At 36.7% G+C, this 13,259-nt stretch overlaps 1 pseudogene; it reads right to left on the reverse strand.

Moving 5' to 3' along the window:
- Window positions 1-5,589: 5,589 nt before the first annotated feature.
- Window positions 5,590-12,108, reverse strand: LOC103734883 (annotated as a pseudogene).
- Between the last annotated feature and the right edge of the window lie 1,151 nt (window positions 12,109-13,259).

A 13,259-nucleotide genomic window follows, 5' to 3' on the forward strand; every position in this document is an offset into this window, starting at 1 on the left:
GTCAAGAATCAACAAATGGGATGTCATTAAACTAAAAAGCTCTGATACATCAAAAGAAGCAACCAAGGAAATTAAAAGAAAACCCACAGAATTGGAGAAAATCTTCACCAGAGAAATATCTGACAGAGGTTTAATATCCAGAATATATAACGAACTCAAAGAACAAAGTATCAAGAAATGAAGTAACCCAATTAAAAGATGGGCTAAGGAACTGAACAGAGAGTTCTCAAAATAAGAAATAAATATGGCTAAGAAACATCTTAAAGGGTGTTCAACATCACTAGTAATTAGGGAAATACAAATTAAAATCCCTTTAAGATTTCATCTTACCCCAGTCAGACTGACTAAGATCAAGAGAACAAATGATTCCAAATGTTGGAGAGGATGTGGGGAAAGGGGAATGCTCATCCACTGCTGGTGGGATTGCAAACTTGTTCAACCCCTATGGAAAGCAATGTGGAGAACTCTCAAAAAACTACAAATGAACATACCCTTTGACCCAGTTATCCCACTCCTTGGCATATACCCAGAGAACTCATCATATTGCAGAGACACTTGCACATCCATGTTTGTTGCTGCTCTTTTCACAATGGCTAAGAGATGGTAAAAACCTAAGTGTCCCTCAACTGACGAGTGGATAGTGAAAATGTGGTTCATTTATACAATGGAGTTTTACTCAGAAATAAGTGAGTATGTATCCATACATAACTGCAGGAACCAGAATAATGAAAAGGAACCAGGGAGTTAAAGGAATAGAAAGAATCTGAAAGAGAAGAACAGTAAAAAACAGTTGTCAACAAGGGAGATATGGATTAAAATGGGGTTATTTTATGGGGAAGGGTAATGGAAGGTTATATAAGGAACCTAGAGGATAAAGGGAAAGAAGGAGCTCAAGACAGGTAGGACCGTAGGATAACGTTATTATTCACAGAGAAATGGGAAAATTGGGGCACCTTAAGTGGGGAAACCATGGTGGAAGGTTTAGACAAAGTGAGAGATAAACACTATCTAGCTAGTTTTAGAAAACCAGAGTGAACCATATTAGGCCAACAACCTACTGACAAATTATACATACAACCAGATCAAAGAATGTAATATATGTCTAGGCAAGGTTTATCTGAGAGCGTTTGATCTTTGCCCAAGCTCTATCTATGTGGCACATGGTTATTAAAAGTACCAGACTAGTGGAACTAACTTTCTTGGATTTTTAACAGCCATACTTTGAGGCCTATACTAATTTGGTCAGAGGGACATAAAGGACAGTTTTTGCTCCTTGCCTTCCTAGGTCAAGTAAGTTCCAGGGGACTATGAGCATCTCCCAAAATGTCCTTTAACTGTGGTGAGTCACCTGTCCTCTTGATCAAGGAGGCCGTGGAGATGCCACCAAATGGACCTGAACCAGTGTCCAGTTTACAAGGAGGAGGGTCAACTCAGAGGGAACATTTCCTCCATGCTTCCAAGCAAAACCAGCTATGGTTGAGCAGGACTTATCTTCACATAGAACTGGTAAAAGAAAGGAGCCAGGGGCTCCTCCCAAGCCCCTGTTACCCTGAGGAACAGATCCTCAAATGACCTTAAGAGTAAAAATAAATTTGTTTATCTGAGTCAACTGTGGGGTCTTGAATACTCATTAGGAAAGTATAACCATAGATTAATGAAGTCAATATAAATTTTCAAGAGTCCATATAGCTAAAGGCTACATGACAAGAAAAAATGCCAGACAGGAGATACACCTTCCTTTGAGTCATTGGACAGGGTGGCCCAAAAGATTCCCAGATAGTAACCTAGCATAGAACTGGGAAAATGAGCAGCAGACCCCAGTCTTATCTAAAGGAATGTTGACAACTGATTCAGCGGCTAGTTGAGGAACAGCTTATCTTTCCAAAACAAGGATCTCTAGATAGGCTGACTAGATTCAGCAGAGGGACAAGCACTGGAAAATGGCTGGGGGTGCCAACAACACAGTCAACAGTAACAGGGATGACAGAGTATACGGGCTCCAGTGTGTGGGAGAGGGGGAGGCTATGGGAGGGTGCCATTTGGGAAGTGGGCATGTCAATGAATTAAGATTGTGTGGGATGTTCTGTATGATATACACACAAAAAAATCAACAAATTTAAAATTAGACATATTTGAGGAGGAAGCATAAGAATGTACTTCATGTTAAGTAGTAGAGGTGATAAACATTACCATTGAAATCTACCTGATGACTTTCTGTACATACTCAGGTACTAAGTATCTGTGTGTAACCGACTGTGATTAATAATAATCAGATACATAGAGATTAAAGATACATGTACAAACATCTAAGTGTTAGTAGCATTAAAAATTTAGGAAACAGCATATTTTAAAATGAAATGGAAATCTTTTTTAGCAGGTAAAAACTCATTCAATTTTATGTCTTACAGGGTTCATACTGAGTTCAATATTGTATAACTGTATTAATTCAACTGTAAACCTAAAAATTTACAGCCACTTTTGAAAGAGATGTATCTTTGCTCTGGAATGGTTATTGAGTATGTTAAAGCTGTAATGAAATGCTTCTTCTAATCATGTGGTTATTAAATTTAAAAAAAATAAAAAAGAGAAATAGTAATTCTTTAAAGCATAAATTTTGCTCCTTATTAGTTAGTAGAATTGAAAAACATTACCATTGAAATCTACCTGATGACTTTATATCCATGCTCGGTGCCAATGATCTCAGAAAGTAACTAACTGTGTCTAGTAATAATCAGATATATAGAGATTAGAAATGCATGTCCAAGCATCTAAGTGTTAATTGCATTAAAAATCAATTTTTTGTAAAAGAAAGAAAGAATTAATGAAAGAAATAGATGAAAGGACCAGAAGAAGGACCTACCATGTTCATGGATTGGTAGAAGTAATATTGTGAAAATGACCATCTTACCAGAAGCAATTTAGAGATTCTTTGCAATGCCAACCAGCACTTAGGAGACATAGGCAAGTACCTCTGTGAAGTGGAAGCCAGCTTGCCTTACATAATGAGTTCTAGGCCAGTAGGATCTACAGGGAAGACCCTGTCTCAAATAAACATATATAAAAATATTTTCTGTGTATTTTCACCATGTTTATTTATATGTCTGATACTCATAAATGTTTTCTATTTTCCTCGGAATTATCTTCAATGTTGTATCTTTAAGAGTTCTAATTGTAGTAGATAAAACCTTGGGAATTGGAAGAGAATTGTTTAATTTGCATTTTAAATTGAGTCCTGTTTGTAAGATCATATATATTATAATGAATAATTATTGTGATTAAATAAAATAAAATATTACATGTTAATATAGTTCAATATTCTGCCAATGTACCTCTAAATATAATTACATGTATGAACATTATATTCATTTATTTGTGCTTTGCATATTTATTAGGCAATTTCTTGAAATATGATATTATTTGCTAAATGATTTAAAAAATGTAACAAAATGACATTTTATACTTTGGAGAAAAGGTCCCCTATTGCAATAAAAGCAAAATTAGTCCTTAACATATATGACAGAACGCATGTTGGTGAGAAATTTTCACTTCAGTGATTTGTGGTAGTAGATGGTTGTTTTAGAGTAGTGGATGATTTATGTATATTCAATAGTGTATTCAATGGCAGTTGCTAAATGGATGGCAATTTCTTCATTACAGTCCCACTGAATTGCTTTACATAGTATTTAAATTATTAATGTCATTTTAAAATAAACTTACATTTTAAAATAATTTTGTTTTCTTATTTTAAAATATATATCGGTGCAATATTTTATACAATCATGAATGATCTCTTACTAAGTTTAATAGTTTTCCCCTTTGACCTAATAGAAATGAGAAAATGGAAATTTTAAATTGAGCTATAGATATCATTACTCCTAAATTGGAATTGTGGTAATGCATAGATGTTTTATGGTATTGGTGGTATGTCATTATATTTTTCCCTAACTTTCATTGAAATAACAAACCTCCGTACCAAAAACATATTGAAGCTCAGCTTTTTGTTTGTTTGTTTGTTTTAAAGAGAGTTCTCTCTTCAAGCATGGAATCACTCAATCACTCAATGAAGGGCAGACATATACGTAGTTGTGAGCTCTCATAAATCAATCAAAAAAGATTTGAGAGACTAAGCATAGCATAATATGTCAGGGTATAGAGATTTGCTTCATTCCTGCAATAATCCTGTGGTGCAGGTTTTACTTAATTTTTCAGATGAATAACCATAATCTCACAAAGGATAAAATAACTGCCCACAGTTCAAGAAATTGTAAGAGATACTTCCCAGCTACTGCAAGGCCTGTGTTTCATTTTCTACACTCTATTTTCTTTGATAATACTCCCTGTGTATTTTGAATTAACTTATTTTGCTGTTTGTTTTGTTTGTATGTAGACCAGACTTAGGTTGATACTTCAGCCCCCACCTTCCAAATGGTAGTAATACTGTCATGTATCACCACTTCTGGTTAGTATTTTTGAATGATGACTTTCAATTTAATGCGTTTAAATATATTCCCCATTCAAAATGTCTCTACTATTTACTCAGAAGTCATTGATTATAAATGAACATTTGCCACTCATTCACTTAGTTTAGTTTATAAAATATCCTATCTTATTATAATGTGAAAAAGTTATCCAATAATTTTTAAAATGCTACATTCAATAGTTGAAATGTTTCACTATTACATTATTTCCTACTTCACCAAACAGATCTGAAATGTCAAGCTGAGTCATTTCTCTATATTCTGGAAAATATGAAAGACTAGGTAATATTTGGAGATGTCAGACACACACAATGTGGCATCCAGACCAGAGGGAGTATAGGTCAGTGCCTGGCAGTTGGAGTTGGAGAGGCTCCTGGCACATGGACCTGATCTGGACAAAGCAAAGCAACATTTGGGTAACTAACACAAAAAGCATGAGGAAGATACTGAAGGAACATGCTTGTTTCTGATAATGAGGCCAGTTTGCATTTATCAAATAATGTGGTAAGGATGAGGCAAATGAAAGAAAATACAGTAGCATTCTCATCTAAACATGATATGGAAAAGCAACTAGAGTAAGCAAAGAGTGTTTAATGATGTAAGAGGCATTTGAACTCTTATGTTTTATGGAGGTGTGTTTTCATATACCTAACAACACTTTTATGTTGTTATTGTAAAATAGGTACTTATATATGATTACTGATCATAAAGTTAATATTTATAATATAACCGAATATTTATACCATATGTCTTAATGAAAAAATTAACTCCAAGTATGTACTTCTAGTTCTACATTAACAAAAAAGCTATTCATAGCACTAAAAAGGCTTATTGCTTGAATTTTGTTTAAGTTAAATATTTTCTTTGCATATATTTCATAGGAGCCATATACCTATATTGATCTAAGTAGCGTTTTTTGTATGTGATATTATACCATTCTAAAAGGAAGGTAAAAATATTATCAAGTGAATAAAAACACTGAGGGATTTCCTCTTTTTTTCCGACATCGAAACACATTTTATTAATAAATAATGTTGAAATGATCATACCACGTACATACAAAAATGTTTCTCAACTTGACAATCATTACGTTAAAACAGATTTTCCAATCTTATTCACAGGTGTCATATTTTATAGACCACTTAATTAATATTTCCTCTATTCCTCCTCTTCCTCCCATTGCATGGCTTACATCTCTCTGTCTGTTAAAATGACCACCATGATCACCTTGTCGCAACATTTTCTGAAGTCTTACTTGCCTGAAGGGCTTTGGCTAACCACTGCTAGTATTCACAGAAAAGCTGGAAAGAGGGTCCTGGCTGGTAGAAGGGAGATCTGATTCATCAGATGCTTAAACATGCTCTTCTTCCTGCTGGCTATCAATTTCTAGGCCTGCTTCCCAGAACTAATGCCTTCAGATTCTGCCTCCACAAACACTTCATCTCCATCATCACCTGTTGTTGTTTCATTTGCTGTGGATAAAGTGGCAGTGGATGTTGTCACCATTGGAAGAGACTGAGAGGCTTGCTCTGAAGCATCAGAGTTGGTACTCTCAGTAAACACGGTCACTGGAGCTTCTATTTTTAGAGTCATAGTAGGAACACTGCTGCCACCAGACTCTTCTTCATGAGCTAGGAAGACAGGAGTTTCTTACATCCCTAATCCTCCTTGAGAAGCAAGCTGGCCAAGATCACAGTGAATGGAGCTTGTTTGTGACATGTCCTAAGGTGGCCCGGATCGGAATCTAGGAACACCAGCAACCTGTGGGGAATGGATAGCTTCAGCAAATCCATCAGTGTGATGTGGCACTACAGGAGTTGGGGTACTTGGGACTGTTCTGTCTTCATCATGAAAAAAATGCTGCTGCATGCTACCAATACCCGGAGTCAACTGCAGGCCACGCCCTACAGACTGTCTCCGGGTCATCTGAGTTTTCTGAACTGGTGGTCCCGGATCCTGAGGTGGAGCATGAATGGTCAGGTGTGGGGGAAGCAGATGGGGTGGGCGCGTTGGCGATTGCGGTGCTCGGGGGTCTATCTCTCAGATGCTGATGTGCGCTGGTGTACTCTAGAAAACTCCTGAGAGAAAGACGACTCTGCTGCACTTGCATTTCCTTTTCCACTGTTTTGAGAATCAGCAGCTCTCTGATTACTTTCACCTCCACCCTTACTTTCTTCTGTTTCTGTACCCAGATCAATCCCATCACCACCCTCAGCATTATCAGCTTCATATCCATCATTACCATCTGAACCACCAGTTCCTTCATTACTATCTTCAACCTCATCTCCCATCCCTGTATCATCTTCTTCATCCTCATCATTTTCTTCATATTCCTCATAATCCTCATGTTCTCCATCATTTTCTTCATCATCATCCTCTTCATCATCACTGTCAATTACAATTATGTCATCTCCTTTGCCTTGACCATCCTGGGATGAAGTATTTTGCCTATCTGAAGTGGTCCTTTGGGCAGCTAATTGTTTTGGGTGTTCACTTATTTCCAGCCATAGCTGCTGCTGTCACTTTACTTAGAGTAGAAACAACAGGAGTTGGCTTAATATTGGCTGTTGGTGGGTCTGATGTGCTGGCAATTCCTCTTTCACAAGAAGCTGGAGTTAGTTTTAGGCTGCTGTTCAGGAGCCTTGTTAGTGGGTTTCTGAGGCTCATCTCTCTGTTCAAGGTGTCTCTCTTGATGTTCCCTGAGTTCTCTTTCCAAGAGGCTTATCTGACCTTCATACTGGGACTTCAGAGAGGTCATAGGAACATCCAGCTCATCTTTCTACTGATCCAAGGCTCCGTTCCTCTGTTTTAGTTCTTCATTTTCTTTAGTTAATTGATCGTTTACACCAGTTAGACGTGCAATTTCTGATTTTGCTGCTACAATCGCCTTCCTGGTTTTTATTTCCTTTTCAGTTATCTGTTGTTGGAGCTGCTCCTCTTGTGTGGTTCTGTCTTGCAGATCTTGACGAAGAAGTGAAAGTTAAGATTGAAGCTACATAGTCTGTTCCTGGAGATTTCTTGCTTCTGTTTCTTTTTCAGATAATGTCTTTTGCAGATTCTCTATTTGACTCTCAAGTGACTTGGACTTAGTTTCAGCTTAGCTGAGGGTATCTTTGAGCTCTTGTATTTCCTGGATAGAGACCTGCTGCTCCTGATGGTCTCCAGAAGATTGAGCAGAAGTCTCCATGGCCTTATCTGGTTGTGCTTTAAGCTCTTCATATTGAGTCTTGTAACTGCATTCAATTTTCTTGACTTGAGTAATGGTTTTGTTTTTTTCTTGTATATCAATTATTTTGGCATCTAAATCCTTCTGAATGTTATCCTGTTTATTTAAATCTTCCTTTAGACTCTGGATTAAATTCTGGTTGTTGGTCAAAGATGCATTTGATCTTGCAATTTCAGCTTTAAGTCTCCCAATCCCTTCATTTAGCTGTTAAATTCGCTTAATGTGAATTTCCTTTTCAGAAAGAAGTTTCCGATATTCTTCTGTATCTGGATCTTTCTGTTGATTTACCAGATGCTGGTTGCATGCTTTCCATCACTTGACATCGTCTTCTAGTAACCTCTTCTCTGCCTGCAACAAACTGCTTTTCTCACTCAGCTCAGCATTTGCTTCTTGCAAGGGTAAAATATCTAACTCCAGTTTCCTCACATTCGCTTGCATTTATTGCAGCTCCTGCTCAATCCTCTCCTTTTCTTCTCTTAGCATCTTATTGGTCTCCATAACTACATTCATTGTTTCAGTTTTCTTCATCAGTTCTTCATGCTGTGCCATTGTTTTTGCAGTTACCTGGACCTTCTCCCTTTCAGCATTCAGGCTATCCTGCAGCTCTTGCATCTCTCATTCTAGAAGTGCCATCCTTTGTCAACAACATAGACTTTCAACCTTAGCCACCTCAAACCTAGTTTTGGCAATTTCTTTTTCTCGTCGTATAAAACTGAGAATTAATGTTCTTGAGATTTTCCTGCTTCACTGAGAGACACATTCAATGGGCCTTGCACACCTTCCTTCATAGAGGAAGCTACCTTATCACTTAATTTTTCAATTTGATCATGAAGTAGTCTGTTTTATTTCTCTAGATCTTCACAGCGAGATACATTCTTAGGAACTTCATCCTTTAGCATTCTCTCTCTTTCTGCCCAAGATGCTCTGCACTCCAACAACTGTGATTCTGCTTTCTTGATAGATTCTTCCAAATGGTAACAGACTGATGCCATTTTTGAAACTTGTTCCTTGGCAGCCTGCAGGGCTTCAACATCAACAGAATGGAGCATCAATTCTCCCTCATACTTATTCTGAGCCTCAACAGCTACTTTAGCTTGTTCCTGACAGTCACGTTTGGCTTGCTGTTCATTACTTAAACCTATGCTTGCTCTCTGAAGAGCTTCCTATACTTCATTCTGAACACTAGAAAGTATCTTCTTCAATTCAGATAACTGTTGCTCCATACTCTGTATGGTTTTACTCTTGTCATCCTGAAGTTCTTGTTTTTCCTTCTCTACTTCCATCAAATTTTTTTCCAACTGTGTCTGAAATTACGCTGATTCTTTCAAATGAACTTCAAGATTTATAGATATGTATATATAATTTATACAATGGTGATAACTTGCTATATATTATGAAATTGTTATCACTATCAAATGATTAATTGCTATATCTATTACCATGATTAGTCATCATTGTGGGTAGAGATGGGGGAATAAGGACAGTTAGTATATATGAAATTACAAGTAGACGCTACATATTTTCAAGTAAATAATAGAATCTTATTAACTATAATTAAATTTACCATTGAAAGCCACTATCTGTGACAAAAAACTGAATCCTGCCTTCCACATCATGCTGACTCCTGTCCCACTCTGTTCTTGTAAGTAAGACTGGACATAAGGGAGCTCACATAGTGTTTGTCTTTCACTGTTAGACTTATTTCTTTTAGCATAATGTTTTTTGAAATATGTCTTGTCACAAATCACTTTTTTTTTCTCATTTTTGGCCTGGGAATATTGTATTTTATGTGTAAACAACATTTGCTTCTCCATCCATCCTTGTACAGACCCCTGATCTACCCATTTTTAATACATGTGATTTTGAATAATTGATATGAATTTTATGATTTATAATATATGACATAGCTATCTACTTATATACTCTCTTTGAGTTTCCAATAATATATTAGGAGTATTGAAAACAATTATGAGAATACTCAGCATGAGAGATTGTAAACAAAACAAAAACAAAATAAAGCAAAGGACAGTATGTGGATTAATGTGAACAATGGTTATTGGGCCACTGGTTTCAGATTTCCATTGAGGCCCACATCATGTTGGAAATGAGCAATAGAGGAAGACTTTATTTTATGAACACAGGGAAAGAAGAAGAGGGAAGAAATGCATGGCTTGAATGACCTGACTTGCTTCCAGAAGGATCTTTTTCTTAAATGCTATGCAATGTCTCATTCCCAAGAGTACTTAGAATTAAACCTTTAACAAATGATGCTTAGAATACACATCCAAACTATAATATTTGCTCCTTCCTCTCAAAGGCTCATGTTGATCTCATAATGTAAGTGTTCCAAAAGTCTTAGCATTCTATCATTAGTCAGTATTCCGTTTCAAAAGTCTCTTCTCAGACACATGGACCATTTCATCTGTTAGCCATGTAAAAATCAAAAGCAAGTTATCACATTTCCAAGATATAATAGCACCTTTTAAAGGGAAGAACAGAAAAAAGAAGGACGAGAATGGATTTTACTAAGACTGAAACTCAACAGAGATATCAATATGTCATAGACTGCTACATTCAGAATTGTGAGTACATTATGGTAGGATTTTCTCTTCCAAGGACTTGAGTAGGCTTGTATGCTATAGTGTACAGAAGCCTAGAACTTAGGATGGTTATGAATTTCACATGTAACACTTCCTGACAGATACTCCACGTTTCTGGCATCTCTTGCTAAGTTAAGTTCCTACTATAATTTCATCTTTATTTTCACAGAATCTTAAATTGCTCTGTCTGGGGATTCTTACAGCATCTGATAATGCCATTAACAGGTCAACCTCCTAGACTTTATTATAAAAGCCTCTAAGAATATAACTCTTGAAATCTGTGTGTTAATTCTTTAAGTAAAATTGCTCCAGTTCATCAGATTTAAACTATGTCTCCCAGAAAGTCTTAGGGCATGGATATAAAATATTCTTTGTAACGTTTCCTAAAATGTCCTTTAATACAATTCCCAAATTAATCCCATTTCTGTCTGAAACTTCAGGAGCAGAAACTTTACATTCCACATTTTTAGTAATATGCTGTTCTGTGCCTTACAGTAATCATACATTGAACTCCATTTACAGCATTCGAGGCTTCTCCTAGGCCATGCCTCCATCTATGCCGCCCAAGACTCAGTGAAGCACTTCCAAAAATTTCTCAATGTTCTCTTAGATATGGTCACAACAGCAAGATCATTTCTCAATACTAAATTTATTTTTTAGCTTTCCACCATTGTAATACATCTGAGATAATCAATTTTAAAAGAGGAGAGGCTTATTTGGGATGCAGTTTTGGACATTAAAATTCATGGCAATTTGGCCTGTTGATTTGGGAAGCCTATATTAAAGCATGCCTTCAAATCATGAGAGGAAATGCAAGAAAGAGGAAGAGGATAATGTTAAAGTCTCAATACTCCTCAAGATTGTTGCCTTGATATACTTTCTTATAACTGGACTCCATATCTCAAAATAACCATGAACAGGGAATTAAAACTGTATAATATAGACTTTGGGAAGATAGTCATATTCCAAATTATTAAAAATGGCAATTAAAATCTGGAAATTAGGTGAAAATACATATCGTTAACTGTCCTGTAAGGAACAAAAATAATACTGAAGCGTTTTTTGAGTGGAAGAAATTAGGTCAAAGGGAACACAGTTTTGAATTTTTCTAATTGTTTGTCTGGGTTGGGTTTTCTTTTGTTTTTTGAGACACAGTTTCATTGTGTATTTAGGGCTGAACTTGAGTGCAAACCCACACTTTGAAGTCCCAGCTAGCTTTAACTTGCAACAAAACCTTTGACTCAGGCTGACATATCCCGGATTACAGGTGTGTGTCACTCACTCAGCTTCAATTTTTTTTTCCTGAATGGAGTTTGTCTTCATTTGATGGTAAGTAAAAAAAAATCACAGCAATAGGATATCTCCTAAAATCTAAAGGAGTAGAACATAGCTGCAAAGAGTTTCTGAAAGATCCAGAAAAAATATGATGACTCCACTACTCTAAACTCAATAGTTGGTGTAGCTGTCAGATCCCCTGGAACTGGAGTTACGGACAGTTGTTAGCTGCCATGTGGGTGCTGGGATTTGAACCCAGGTCTTCTGCAAGAACAGTCAATGTTCTTAACCTCTGAGCCATCTCTCCACCCCCTAATAGCTTTTTGATGGGTGTATTTGAAAATCTATAACCTTGCATTGTACTTGTCTCGTTTCTCTTCCTCTCTTCTCCTGTCTGGGTTTTTCCTCTGGTTGGCACACCCTCCCTTTCCTCCTCCCCCAGGACAGTGTCTGCTTGTATGTCCTCACTGCATTCCTTTGTTGGGGGGTGCACAGCTGTGGTCAGCCGCCAGTTGACACCACAGCACATGGTGCCAGGATCTCATTGCTCTGGTGTATCTGGCTCAAGCTGCTGCACAAGTGGCATTTACTGGAGCTGCAGTTGAGTTAAGGTGATGCCTCTGCAGGAACAATTTTGCAACCTTCCAGATCCCATTTGCCACATGTTCTCATAAAAATAGCATGAATCAAGGGCTAGAGAGATGGCTCAGAGGTTAAGAGCATGTAATGCTCTTGCTAAAGACACAAGTTGGGATCTCAGCATCCATTGGGTTGCTCATAACCACCTGTAACTCCAGCTCCAGAGGATCCAATGCCTCTGACCACTGGGTACCAGCACTTACGTATACATACACACACACACACACACACACACACATATATATATATATTTAAAGAACCTAGAGGCTTATGGACAAAATAATTGAATCATTTAGGTAACCAAAATGTTTCAAAGTCATGCACACCCTCGTGATCTTACAAAGCTACAATGGATAGTTGCAACAATCATCACATAAACTTGGTTAAACTTAATATATTTCAAAACAAAACTAAAAGACATGACTGTTTGAAATGAAATTCAATGAAGGACAAAGTAAGAGTTTATAATAAAATGATTAAAAGACAAAGTTAATTAGTTTTAAAAACTGTTCAAAAGAGAAATGTAATATGAACAAAAGTTTCAATGAAATAATGACTACCAAAGTCTTAGTGTATTATACCACTGTCCATAAAAGGAAAACATGAGAAAATATGAGGGAATGTCACCTTCGGAAGAAATTAAATGAAACACTAATCTTTGATTAGTTGCATATCTGAGGGTTAAATACAGGAAAAGTTCTAGCAGAAGAAAACTTCCCAGGGTCTAATAAATATAAATAATTACAGGGCCTTTAATATTATATCATGGTTAAAAATTCCACATTATTAGGATAAATTCTGAAGTTCTGATGAAATACAAAAGATAAAAATAATTAAATTAATGGAATAAACAGGCTGTTACCAGATTTGTGCATATGATATACAATCCTAGAGGCATTGTAAGTGTTAAGGTTTGGATAGCGCCGCCCCCTCACCAACAGGATCCAGAGGACTGCTCATGCTCCTGAGAAAAGGGAACCTAGCTGATAAGCACCTTGGTCTTTGAAGTCAAGAGAAGCAGACTTTCCTCCACTGTTTGTC

This window comes from Nannospalax galili, unplaced genomic scaffold (assembly GCF_000622305.1).
Source record: "Nannospalax galili isolate Female #2095 unplaced genomic scaffold, S.galili_v1.0 scaffold75, whole genome shotgun sequence".
NCBI classification, from domain to species: domain Eukaryota; kingdom Metazoa; phylum Chordata; class Mammalia; order Rodentia; family Spalacidae; genus Nannospalax; species Nannospalax galili.